This window comes from Martes martes (genome assembly GCF_963455335.1).
Source record: "Martes martes genome assembly, chromosome: 8".
Lineage (NCBI taxonomy): Eukaryota > Metazoa > Chordata > Mammalia > Carnivora > Mustelidae > Martes > Martes martes.
The window spans coordinates 78,694,634-78,708,936 of record NC_137895.1 but is presented as its reverse complement, the minus strand read 5'-3'; the positions used below and the strand labels follow the sequence as shown (position 1 = coordinate 78,708,936).

The following is a 14,303-nucleotide window of genomic DNA, read 5'->3' as shown; positions in this document are numbered from 1 at the left end:
CCAATTTTTATGACCGTGTTTAACAACTGATTTGCAAAATTCCTAGAAATTAACATTGGCTCTTGTGGGCCAATATGAGCCGGCACACCAATAAACCCCTCAGAAATCCAGAAGGAAAGATCACATGCCCATTTGTAGATCCATCTTTGAACCCAAGAAGATGTGGTGCTCTGCCTGGCCAAACCTGAACCGGGTCCAAGGATGGGATTAGACTGCAAGTGTGTAGACTGAAGGAGAGTTTATGGTGATGAGAAAGAGGGGTTCCACAACAGAAAATGAGAGAAATAGACTGGGTAGGCAAACAACAGATAGCAATTTTTAATAGACGAAATCCCTCTCATCTCAATACATAGGGTAAGCATGGAATTTTAGTGTCTACTTTGTGAGCAAAAGAAAATATTGGTAATTATTATTTAGGAACCACAAATAAAGAATCTAAGGCCCAGGTAGGATAACTGGTTGGCTTAGAGTGATGAACATCAAATGAGTAACAGAGTCAGGACTAAAGGTCAAATTTTCTGAGTCCTGGTTCAGCACACTTTATAGACCTTCTCTGTTGTAATGGTGTTCCATTTTTCTTTCTTGGGGATGGTTGGCCAACAGAAAAATCCTTAAAATGAAGAAACAGAATAGACTTAGTAGTTAAAATTATCCAAAATGTACTAATATTTATTTATTTATTTTAGAGAGGGCAAGAGAATGAGATAGTGTGCAAGCAGTGGGAGGGGGAGAGGGAGAAAGAAACTCAGACTCCCTGCTGAGCACAGAGCCTGATGCAGAGCTCAATCTCATGATCCTAAGATCATGACCTGAGCCAAAATCAAGACACTCAACCAACTGGACCAGCCAGGTGTCCCTGAAATATACTATGTAAAATTATGTATTATACCTTCTACATTTCAAAGTTTCTTATCCAGTGTTTCAGTTCACCATATACTGTTGTTGGGGATATAGGATTTTGAGGGCAATTTGACAAAACTAACAAAAACCTTAAAATCCTATATACCCTTTGCCCCAGCAATTTAACTTTGGTGAACTAGTTTAAGCACCTAGTCACAGATGGGCTCAAATGTTTTACTTTAAGGATGTTAATTATAACATTATCAATAAGAATGAAAAATTAGAACTAACATACATGGTCAATAGCAGATAAGTAGTTGAATAAATCATAATATATCAGTCCACTGAAGAGCCATGAAAATGATGCAAAGAAAAAGGAAATGACCCAGAAAGAGAAGTCCATAATATACAATCACATATTCTTGTGGGAGGAAAACATGACTGAAAGGAAAGACCATCCCAAAACATTCACAGTGATAATCTCTTTTTTAAATTTTATATTTAATTTAATTTATGTATTTTTAAATTGCTTTTTTAAATTTTATATTCTTATTTTATATCTTTTTAAAGATTATTAATTATACAAGTTCCTCAACTGTTTTTTTTAACATCTTAATTTTATGTTTTTCAGTGTTCCAAGATTCATTGTTTATGCACCACACCCACTGCTCCATGTAATACATGCCCTCCTTAATATATACCCATCCCCCCACCCCTCCCCTTCCAAAACCCTCAGTTTGTTTCTCAGAGTCCGCAGTCTCTCATGCTTCGTCTCCCCTTCCAATATCCCCCAATTCACTTTTTCTTTCCCTCTCCTAATGTCTTCCATGTTATTCTCTATGTTCCACAAGTAAGTGAAACCATATGATGATTGACTTGCTCTGCTTGACTTATTTCACTCAGCATAATCTCCTCCTGTCCCATGCACGTTGATACAAAAGTTGTGTATTCATCTTTTCTATGAAGGCATAATACTCCATTGAATGTATGGACCATATCTTCTTTATCCATTCATCTATTGAAGGGCATCTCGGCTCTTTCCACAGTTTGGCGATTGTGGCCATTGCTGCTATGAACATTGGGGTACAGATGGCCCTTCTTTTCACTACATCTGTATCTTTGGGGAAAAAACCCAGTAGTGCAATTGCAGGATCATAGGGTAGCTCTATTTTTAATTTTTTGAGGAATCTCCACAGTTTTCCAAAGTGGCTGCACCAACTTTCATTCCCACCAACAGTGTAAGAGGGTTCCCCTTTCTCCACATCCTCTCCAACACCTGTTGTTTCCTGTCCTGTTGATTTTGGCCATTCTAACTGGTGGTAGTATCTCAGTGTAGTTTTGATTTGAATTTCCCTGATGGCTAGTGATGATGAACATTTTTTCACCTGTCTGTTAGCCATTTGTATGTCTTCTTTGGAGAAGTATTTGTTCATGTCTTCTGCCCATTTTTTGACATGATTATCTGTTTTTTGGGTGTTCAGTTTGAGGAGTTCTTTATAGAAGAACAGTTTTAAAAATTGTGCTCCGTCCACTGTAATGTCCTGGCTTCCTTCCTGTCCCCATTGCTGCATTCACCTTGGTTTAAAATCATTTAAAACTTTTTCTGGGTGAGGACTCTGTCCAGTAGCAAGAATAAAAGGAATGGGAGACTGTTTAAAAAAACACACACACACAACTTAAAAAATAATAATAATAAAAATTAAAAATATATAAATAAAAATTAAAAATATATAAATATATAAATAAAAATTTAAAAATATTTAAAAATATTAAATATATATATATATGTATATATGTATCTGTCAACATTCAGGAGAAGCAGTCTGGCCTCCAAATGCTACGACTTGCAGCTCTGTGCTGACTTTTGCACAACTGTCAGGTATCCTAACTTTCTTTTAAACTTCCTACCTTGAGAAACTATTGTAAAAGAGCAGAGTTAGATGTCAATTCAGATTATTCTAAAAAATCTCTCCTGTTTCCCACGTAAAGGATGAATTTAGAGAGCCATAGGCTTTTAAGAATCCAGCAAAGACTTCACTGAGGGTTGAGAGACTCTCCAAATACAGTTTATAAAAGAGTCAAAGGATCTAATTTTGACATTCATTTGACCAGACAAAATTGAAAGAATAAAGGATATGAAACAGGGAGAAAAATATTATGGTAAATGAATTTCTTTTAATGTCATTTAAAGGAAAGTTTATGAATACAAATTTTTTTAAAGATTTTATTTATTTGTTTGACAGAGAGAGAGTACAAGCAGGGGGAACGACAGGCAGAGGGAGAGGGAGAAGCGGACTCCCTGCAGAGCAGAGAGCCCTATGTGGAACTCAATCTCAGGACCTTGGGATCACAACCCAAGCCAAAGGCAGACACTTAACCTACTTAGCCACTCAGGTATCTGGAATGCAAATATTTTTAAAGATTTTTATTCATGCATTTCTTTAAGAGCGAGCTTGCAAGCAGGGGGAGGGACAGAGAGGCAGGGAATCTTCAGCAGACTCTACACTGAGCTCAGAGTCTGAAGGGGCTTCAGCTCATGACCCTGAGATCATGACCTGAGCCAAAACCAAGAGTCAGGGGCTTAACTGAATGACCCACCCAGGCACCCCTGAATGCGTATTTTTAAAGACATATTCATACATCCCTTTTGCAAGTCATAATGAATTTTAAGGCCATCCAAACTCATTTACTTGAAGATAAAATATCACCCCAGCAACGCACATGATAAGATGTCCCTGAAGGTAGAAACCCATTTCCCTAGAAATGAATTTATTTTGCAGTTAAATAGTAAATGAGGGAAGAAACAAGCCTCTATAGAAATGTTTGCCTCAGGGCCCAGATTTTAAAGTTAGAGCTATTGCCTGGAAACTGAAAATACGAGTTTGGGTCCTGGTTCTGTAATTTGTCAGCTCTATTGCCTTGGAAAAATAACTTCACCTCCCTAAATATCAAAATTTCAATCTTAAAATATGGATAAAATTGTGACAACTACACAGTTATAAGCACAATGGCTGGTACAAATGGGCTACTCAATAAATACTTGTTAAATAATGGTATTTATGAGATTACTTTGCAAACTGCGTCGATAATAGCACTTTCTGTTACTGTAGTAACAGCACCTGACACACAGTACTTAGTTGTTTTTTGTGTGATCTGCCTCCCCCACCAAATGCAAGCTCCATGAAAGCAGGAATCTTCATCTTTTTTTAATCTGTTTCTTGATTGTTTTCACTTTTTGGAATTTAAAACAAGGCCATCAGGGCAGAGAAATGGAAAACGATTGTGGAAATATTTGTGTTTCAGGTTCTCTCTTCTCATATAATCTTGAAAGCCAGAGAGAGGTAATCTATAGCAGAAAGAGCTCCTGGCTCTGAATTATCAATGCCTTAACACAGTGAATACAAATTTTCTCTTAACAAAAATTCAGTCTTGGGGGGTGCCTGGGTGGCTCAGTCGGTTAAGCTTCTGCCTTCAGCTCAGGTGGGGGCCCTGGGATCCAGCCCCACTCCCTGCTCAGCGGGGAGTCTGCTTCTCCCTCCCCTTCTGCCCCTCCCCCTGATTGTGCTCACTTGCATGTAAGTGCTCCCTTTCTCTCTCTCTCTCAAATAAATAAAATCTTTTAAAAAATAAAGAAAGAACTTAGTTTCGGGGGCGGGGGAGGGCCTGACTGGCTCAGTCGGAAGATCATGCCACTTTGATCTCAGAGCTGTGAGTATGAGGCCCCATATTGGGGGTAGAGATACTTAAAAATAAAATCTTAAAAAATACAATAAAGAATTTGGTCTCCATCCCTGTAGGATGGGTTCAAACTACAGCGGTACACATCTTGTGATGAGAAACCTAGGAAAGACTTAAGATAGACCAACTTCTATTTTACAGTGAGAGCTGATGCCCCCTCTCCTTTAACAGAAGCTCAACGAGGGCAGGGAATTTTCTCCAGCACCTAGTACACAGCTTATAACATACCGCGGTCCTTCAATAAACAGTTGTGCAAAAAGGCATCTGAGAGATGAGCTTTCCTCTGATTAGGTTTCAGAACATACAGCTGCTCCCGGGCAGTGAAAGAAGTCCATAAGAGGAGCCCAGAGTCCAAGAGACAGATACCATAATCTCAAGGTGGGAGATAGAGACAGCACGCTAAGTGCCACAAAAGGGAAATACTGGTGTATAACTGAAGAAGAGAAAATATATCACATGTATCATTGTGAAAGAGAAGCAACAGAAGCCTGAAGGTGATGGAGCCAGGTTTTTTAGGCAGGCTATCACTCCTAGCGTAAGAAGAACACACCCAGAAAATAAATCAGTCAATAAGAAGGATTTGGGTTTCTGTTTTTTGAAAGACGTCGCTAAAAAGGGTCAACCTGTCTCCAAGTAATTTGCTCTTGGTCACCTGGAATAACTAAACAGAGGGAAAAAAAGGTAGAATCACATCTCCTCACTTTCTGGTCAAAAGCAGCTTGAATTTTACCTATTTCAGTCAGAGGCATTTGCCAGGAAGCGAATCCCTTTTGTGCCTCAGATGAGTTCAGTTGTCTTAAGGCTTTCTTCATGTGCATTCTAACTTCGACAGATAATTAAACAGTAGGTGGAAAACTGCACTTACCGAAGTGACAAGGTACCTTTTAAAACACCTTCCAGGTACCTGAAAAGCCTCTCTCATCTGAGAAGCTGCGACTTCCTCAGTTTCCCTAATCGTTGACACCTCAAGGAGGTAATTAAGGTTTGTTCTGCTCTCTGCTCAGTGCTCTTAAAAAACAATGTTCCTTTCAGACTTCTGAGTATAAAAGAACATAAAGTTGCATTTCCTTTTAAACTGAGTGCAACAGACTCCTAGTAAAGGCTCCATAGAGATTTCCTGCAAAGCAAGGATTGTGAAAAGGCCCAGAGTTTCCTGCCACACAACAGCGACGCAGATTAAAATAAAGACCTAAATGATACACCTTGTTAACATGTACTGCAATGCTTTATCAACACTATGGAAATTGGAACGTTTCTTTTATCCTTCTGAACTTTCCTGAAATGACTACCCAAATTCCCTTAATACATAGGCAGGAATGCACTTGGCAAACTTTCCAGAGAGAAAAGGAAAAAGTTCAGCTTCGAAATTACTTGACATGATTTAATGGGAGCCTTAGAGAAAATGGAAGCCATTGGCCAAATCTCGGGCTGTGTGATTGCAAGGAGGACCTAGGTACCACAGAGGACATCAGCTGGAACCGTCAGTGGTAGAAGCAAACAGGTTAGCACAGCATGTCAACAGCAAGTCCATACGGTGATGACTGCGAGAACAGCGAGGGGGATAAGCCAGGGTCTGGCCCCTCAGACATTTCCACTGAGGCTCTCTAAAGCCAGCTCCACAGTCCAAGCCAAAGCCCTATTCTCCAAAGGACGAGCAGCTTTCTCATATTAAACAAAACTCAGATACTGGTCTTGAGAAGCTGAGCCAAAAAAATTCTCACACAGTAAGACAAGGCTTTACCTCCAAAATTGTGTTTCAAATTTAAAATGTTCTCCTAGAAATTACTTTGAACAATTAGTTATTCTTTTGGAAGATACTGTGTACTAACTATAAATGATCTTTGAAGAAAAAGAGAAAGGACCGTAATTACTGAACTATCCTGGTGTTTGGACAGGAGTTGTGGCTACAAGAAAAAAATATGGCAGCGTTGGCTGTCCCCGTCTGTGACCAGGATGTGGCAGACATACACTTTGTGCCATGGTCACTCAGAGCTGCAAGCGGTCCCTTCTCATTTTAATTTCACTGTGATTTAATGGTAAAAAATGTCATTCGGAAGGGAACGGGTGGTATGAAACCCAAAGTATCATATTTTATTTTTTGTGTAGACCCTTCTCTTCCAATTAGATGAGTAGTTGATTTCCCGACATGCCACAGGTCTCTGAGGAATCATCAATCAACTGATCGAGTGATTTTATTTTGCAATTTAGCATTTAAATAAAAATGGAAGAGGGAATTCCTCCAAGAAGTCTAAAAAATGAGCCTTGGCTAAATGATATTTGAAATAAAACACAAAAGTATTAAAACAATTCAAAGTTACATCCCCTACTCCACTTTCATTCCTGACATTACAATGACTGGGGACAGGGGAAGTAATGACATGAAAAACAATGTGGAAGAACAAGTAAGAATTTGATAAAACCAGGTTATTCTTATATTTGGAGTTAGCCAGTTCATCTGCCTGATATTCTGACCTGTAGGTTTATACAAAGATTTTCTTAAAGAGAGCTGAGGTCTACTGACCAGTGCTCTAGTGCTGGAAGCAGAAATCTTTTTTCTAAAAAAGTCTGATTTGGGCCACTGATAACCTGTAGCATCAAGTCACAACATCTTTTAGCCTCATATAGAAAATGTAGTTCATAATTCAAACTTCACAGTGTTACGTTGAAGATTCAATAAAACAATGCATGTGAAAAATGTTTGGTTAAGTACACACCATTTGGGATTGGATGTTCAATTCTAAATAAGGGTCCCATTCAGTTGAAGGGAGCCTAGATTATAGCAGTCAGCTCCTCACTTCCTGCAACTTCATCTGGGAGCCTCTTGGAAGAGGGGGAAGGGCTCAGAAGTGATGGGTTCTGTTGGCTGAAGGGCAATGCTGAGCAAGGAGCCAAGGGCAGTGTCCTCAGATTGTCTTATAAACCAAAAATATACCTGGTATTTATTACATAGCATGCATTTTTAAAAGCATTTTGCATATATTAGACTATTTATACCTGACAACAACCATGTAAGGCAACAGTACCAATCTGATCATCCCCATTTTACAGTTGGGCAACTGAAACAAAGATGAAAACACAAAGAGATTCAAGGTCATATGGCTCTGCAGAACCAGAATGCAAACACAAGCTCTGAGACTCAAGAGTCTGGGTTCTTCTCACTTCTCTTGCCCCATGCCAGCATGGAACAAAGAGGCCACGGCTGCCAGGTGTGAGGTCTTGGGACAAGAGGCAGTGGTGAGGCCGTGGGTCATCAGCAGTGGTGAGAAGATTAAAGTGCAGAAGGAAAAAGCAGTATCAGGGCAAATTGCATTGAGCCCAACACAGGGAGCAAGGACAGAGGCTGATACACAGGTACGGGGTGGGACAAGACATTTCATAAGGACCGGATGCTCGGTCTGTGGCCAGCAAGCACCATGCTCTGCAGGTGAGGTGGGAGGAGCCCCTGCCCCACCGCCAGTAGGGCAAGGAGGAACCAGGAAAACAAAACACTACTGAAAGCAGGACAGACTCGGTGCCTTTCACCTGCAAAACCAAGTGTTTCCTTCCTTGAGGAGCATGGAGCCTGGAGACCTGGATCTATTCATGTGGGGAAAGTACATTTATAGGTTTGTATCTGCCAAGGTCCTTTACTTGATGTTCTCTTTACCTGGAATATTCTTTCCCAGATCCTTTCCCTCATCTTTCTCCCATTTTGTTCAGGTGACTGTTCAAATGTCACTCCTAGGATGACCCCCATTGTTCTCTATGCCTTTGCTCTGTGTTAATACACTAAGTACCAGCTATAATCACTTCACTTATCATCTTTCCTCCAACTAGAGTGTAAGCTCTTTGAGCAGAAGTCTTGGTCTCCTCTACTGCTGCATTTTCAATGCCTAAAACTCTGCCTACTATATGGTAGATGCTCAGTAATATTTGTTGGCTGACTGAATGCATCAGAGGGGTTCATGTCAACTCCACATACATATTTAGGCTAAGTGAGCTAGAAGGGAACTTAGAGTCCAATCTAATAAATCCCATTTTTTTCCTTTTAATCAGAATACATTCTTCAAAGACTAAGATATAATCAGAAAACAACAACAACAAACCCCTAACAGCTCTGCTTGAATCCTGGAAGTGAGGGGGAGGAATGTTCTAGAAAGAATTGTAGAGAACTATTTGGAAAACACTTATCTAGACCAACTGCTTTATTTTTTTAATTGAGGAAATTGAAGCCCTAAAACGTTATCTAATTCGCTGAAAGTTACTAAGTCCAAAAGTTAGTTTTCATGAACCCCCACCTAAATGAATACTGGCTTGCAAGTTACCTGTTTTGTACCAAGCAGAGTGAAGGTTCTGTCGAGAAGCAAGCCCCCGTTTAGATTTCATGTGACAGTTACTCTGCCTGCAGATGCCAAGAGGCATGGAATTTTTTGAAAATGATAAATCCAGGCTCTGGGTAAAATTTTCTCCTTTTTATCAGAATGACAAAATTTGGCATATTGGCTAATGGCACGACCTGAGTTTCTTCTACCTTCTTAAGACTGCTTCCCTTACCAAGCCCTCACTTGCACACCCAGGATCTTTGCCTCATCTCTTTCTGCAGCTCAGCAATGCTTCTTTCTCCCCTCGTCCTCCCCTCCTCCAAACAATGAGGTGCTGCACATGTTCCACATCTGTCAGAATGCCCTCTGGCTACACACTCTGAAATACTTACCCATACAGTTCTCCCTGAGCATGTGCCTGTAGTTCCTTCTCTCCCTCTCTCTGTCTCTCTCTGTGTCTCTCTCTCCTTTGTCTCTGTCTCTCTTTCTCACACACACACACACACACACACACACCACTCAGCTCATGCTATAATAGGCTTTTCCTTCAAATCTTTGGCATCTAAGTCTCCCCTCTTTTGATCTTTCCTCCTCTTCCCCTTCCACCTCCTCCCGACTCTCCTCCTCTTTCCCCTCTCCTCCTCCCCCAGCCAGACCTGACTCATTTGCCACTTTACTCCATTCCATGGTTCCTGCAGATGGCAGGGGGGAGTGGGACCATTGGCCATGAGTACCAAGTGATACGGTATTATGGAAAATTCTTCTCTAAATGAAACTCAGCCATCTGGCAAAACGTGTAACAAGGGGAAACCAAAATGAGAAGGAAAAAATCCATGAAACATTTGCTCATTTCAGGTCGGGAAGGAAGATAAAAAAAACAGAAGATCATCTACTCAAATCCATCTAGTTAACATTGAAATATAAAGTAGAACCGCCTGGATTAGTGATAGAAACACCTGTATCCCAGTCTTGTGTACATAATATTTAAATTCAGGATGTGAAAATAAGTTTTACCAGGAGACACTTGTAGGAGATAACATTTTTAATGGAGTTAGCAGGAGAGGAAATTTGCACCTCTGCCTGGTGTAATCTGTGAATTACATTCCTGTGCCTTATCTTCCAAAATGAAAGTAAAAACTATACTAAGATTTTTCTTTAGTTTCCTTGTTATTTTCTAAAAAAATATTTTAATGTCAAAATAAAAAATTATCTAGAATTTATTCTTTATATCCATATTCTAAATACTCTCTCTGATTTTTAAATATTCTACTCATGTAACCTTCCATCAGAACAAAAGGTCAAAGGATAGAGTTAGAAACATAATATATTCCTTCTCATAAAAAACTATACATCAACCACAATGAAGATTTTTCCACTTTATCTTCAACTGAGACAGAATTTTGGCACAAAGCAGAGAAAGAATGTGCTTTATGAAAAACAGACAATGCTGACTTTTCCATAACTTGGCTCTATCAAGTAGAAAGTTATTTTCTAGAAATGAAAATACAAAACCATTTATGTTTGAATAACAATCGTATTTGAATTCACATTATAATTGGGATGTGAATTATCTATGTCAAAAGTAGGGGGAAGGGGGTGCTGATTATCAAAAGACTTTCAAGCCCCTCTTAGTTCCCCCACTATGCAAATAACATGACAATATGCAAATTTTAAAACATCCTAACTGGTCCTTCAAAACCAAATCATTTCTGGCTCCTAACAACGGTATGTGTTCTATGGAGGGATCCAAGATTTAACATTTGATCTGCCCAGGAGAACCGGGATCTTTTTGTTGGGCAGACATTTCACATATACGAAATTTCAAACTTGGACTCTTGTCTTTTAAAATCTTATTTCTCTCCTGACTGTAGCTACATCAGTCTCTTTACTGTTTGTTGTCACGGGCTCTTATCTCCAACGTCTGGCACATACCACAGAGTTTTCCTCAAGGAGAGAGTCTGTGACTATGAAAGAAAAAGAGAAGAAACCCCCCATTTCCCACCTTGATGATGGACTGCTTGTTGACATGTTTCTCCCTTCCTCTGTCTTTATCTGTTCTTGGCATAGTGGCAATGCCAACTGAATACTGGGTCAGGAAATGTGGAAGAGTTGAGATTCTTTTGATTAGAAGCAACAGAAGAAAGCCTCACACTTGCTCTGGCAAAAAAAAAAAAAAAAAAAACCCAGAAGAAGAAGGTGGGGGAAGGAGGAGGAAAAGAAGTGAGAGATTTACCATTAAGGTACAGAGGTGATTCACACAACCCAAGGAGAGGAATGTGGCCAGGCATAAGGAAGACTGAACAGGAATGGAAAAGGGTCGGAATTTGTCCACCTCTCCTCTTCTGTATCATTTTAACCTGCTACTTTGTCCACTGGATGAATATAAAATGAACACCCATAGCTCCCAAGTTAAAATATTAAGTTTCCAGTTTCTCAGAGATTCTTCCTCAGAATACCACGGAAAGGGTTCAGATTGGCCCACTGCACAGCCTTGACCTAATGAGTGTCGGCCAGTAAGGCCAGCGTCACATTGCCGTAGAGCTCCAGGAAGCCCGCCATTCCGAAGGGGTGACTGAGTGGTGATATGCTGGGCAGACACGAGAGAGTCACCAGCTGGTGACTAAACCAAGAAACTAACCAGGAAATGGGGGTGAAATGACAGGAGAAAGAAACTGGCATTTGAACCATTAGAAAAATATATCTGTGACAGGACATCCAGAGGTGTAAACCACATGAAACCCCAATACAACAGAAAGATTAAACATGTAACTTGGGTGACCCATAAGGAAGCACTTCTCATCTCTTTTCAAAAATTCCCAAGAAAATGATCCCACTGAATTACATTTGACACAGAGCCAGCCTGTTAAACTGAAAATTTTGTTTTAAACTTGGTGTGAGAGTAGGGGTCAGGGAGGAAGAGGGTGGGAGTAAAGGGCAGCTTGTGGAGAAAGCATCCGAGTGAGGTGGAGTTGTGCCCTAGAGACCGAAGGAGGGGGAACTTCTCCCTCAGGCCCTCAGGGAGCCTCTGTCATCAGCAGCACGGGCTTCACCTCAGTCTGCTTCTTTGGCTGTGGTCCCATCAGCCTAAAGTAGCAACGGTTGGAGACCAGGCTCTCGGTAAAGACATTTAACATCTCCCAGACCCAGAATGCAGCGCCCTGGGTGTAGTAAGTTCCTGCATGTCTGTTACATATCACCACAGCAACAGAGTCTCCTAAATAGATGTTGAGAAAATGAAGGGTCTTTGCAAAGGTGAAGAACAGTGTGACATGCAACACAAGGCTGTCGCCTCGTATGAGCATTGCCTAAGAGATCATTTTAGGCTGAAACACAGCAGCCTGAACCCAGTTGCATAAAAGGATAGGGCCTTGTGGGTAGGACTTTTTTAAAGTTAGGAGGGGCCTTAGAATGTCTCTGGGAACCAACACGCGATCTAAAAATGTATGCTTAATGTCTAGTAAACATAGTTCTATCCCAGAACGCTAGCGTCTAAAATTAGAGTAATTGAACAAGAAACCAGCATTCAGCACACAGTAGGGAGTAGCTTTGGGAAGGCCGGCCACATCCATGTGACCTGCCGTGTGGGCCCAGGAGGGACGCTGCAGTGTCACCTTCTTTCTCTCTGTCCCAGCAGACCCTTGTACCCCATGGGAAGGACGGCAGGAGCAACAGAATCTTCCCTCTGTACCTCTCTTCTCCCCTCTTAGAAGGTTCAGTTGTAACAGGAAGCGTTATTTCAGAGAATGGGAGCGGAAGAAAGCAGACTCAATGGAGACAGAGCAAGCATGAGCCCATTTACAATAGAGGAATGATGTTGCTGACTTTCTGTTCAGAGCAAAAGTCTACAGGTGACGTTCCTAGTCAACTTGGTAATGCAAAACATGCTTTAGAGGTCATGGGAACTCCCACCAAAGGAAGATGAACTTCATGGGCTTACTTGACTTCTTGCTCCAGATTTTCCCAAAGACCCAAGAATCAATGTATCTCCAAAGGGAGTACTGGCTGTAGAGCCTTGTTCAATACCTACAAGATTTTATCTTCTGTCATCTTCCCTTTCTGGGGAATATCAGTGTTACCAAAATCCAAATAGGCTTTTTATCCAAGAAACATTAGTCCCTCAATCAGTCTTTCACTGATTTATCTAATACCATTTTTTTAAAAACTGGTATCAACTATGTCCCAGGCACTGTACTAGATGTTGGCAATGTGACAACGAATAAGAAAGACATAGACAGTACTCTCAAGGGGCTTTCAGTGGGTGGAGGAAAAACAGGGATAGAAACAATGTACAATATTCCTAACTGGAAGCCTCTTTCACTGCAACTCTGCCTAATACTCCTAACCCCACCGAGCAGTGTGTGGCATATTTTCCACCCACCCTCCACAGACAAAAGTTGGAAAAAATGACTTTTTCTGATCATGAAATTATGAAATATCAAGATAAAATATCAAGATAAAACCCAAAATGTAAGGAAAATGGAGCAGAGAAGGATAAAGAGTGACTAAATTACAATCCTCAGAGAGAAGAGTTGCAGGTGCCAGAAGGTCGCAGGTCACAGAAGCACCAAGAGATGAAACAAAATTTCATTCACAAATGTGTAAGATAGAATTAGTAAGTTTTAACAATGAAGCACATGTCTAAGAGCCTGAATGTGGGACTAGAGTGAAGAACAGTCAGACAAGCAATCCTAAACCATAACCTGGATGGTATTACTCCCTTAATTGAAAATCATCCTTGGAGGATGGTAATCATTTTGCAATGTACAAATGTATCAGATCGACAGGTTGTACACCTTAACCTTACACAAGGTTACATGTCAATTATATCTCAATAATGCTGGAGGAAAAAAGTAAAAATAACTAAAAATCTCCCTTGGCTCCTTGTTGCTCACCCAACAGAATTTAAGTACACATACTCACACAAATAGTTCATGCATTCTTTCAGCAGAACCTACATATGCTATGTAGTGATCTAGGCAATGCGAATGCAAGGTTCTGATTGCTGCCCTGAAGATTCTCAGTCCAAATGGGAACATGGGTTAAAAAAATAACTGTGATATAACGTCCTCAGAGCCATAATCATATTTACATACAATGTATCATGAAAGCACAATGAACAGAGAGCCAAATCCTTTTCAGGGCAAAAGGGAAATAAGACTTTAGACAGAATGGATATTCACATGGAGACTTGAAGGACAAATGGGAATTCTTAAAGAGAGGAAGAAAAGGCAAAACAGCAATTTAGGCAAAGCAAAGGGAATGAAGCATGGTTTTGCTTATTCTTTTTATGGGATTATCCAGTCAGCCAGCCAACTCAGTCAAGGAGGCTATGCATATCTACACAGCCTGTACTGGGCTTTAAGAAATTAGTTTTTCTAGGAATGTATTCATGTTCGAGCCTTTGCCTGTTTGGAGAAGATTTCT

The 14,303-nt window shown here is 40.4% G+C and overlaps 1 pseudogene across 1 annotated transcript in view; it reads right to left on the bottom strand.

Annotated features, from left to right (window-relative positions):
- The window catches only part of LOC308347092 (dnaJ homolog subfamily B member 6-like), a 160,920-nt pseudogene extending 149,482 nt beyond the window's left edge, over window positions 1-11,438 (bottom strand). The window contains exon 1 of the transcript in view: window positions 11,414-11,438. The product of the transcript in view is annotated as a dnaJ homolog subfamily B member 6-like (transcript). The remainder of the gene's footprint in view (window positions 1-11,413) is intronic.
- Between the last annotated feature and the right edge of the window lie 2,865 nt (window positions 11,439-14,303).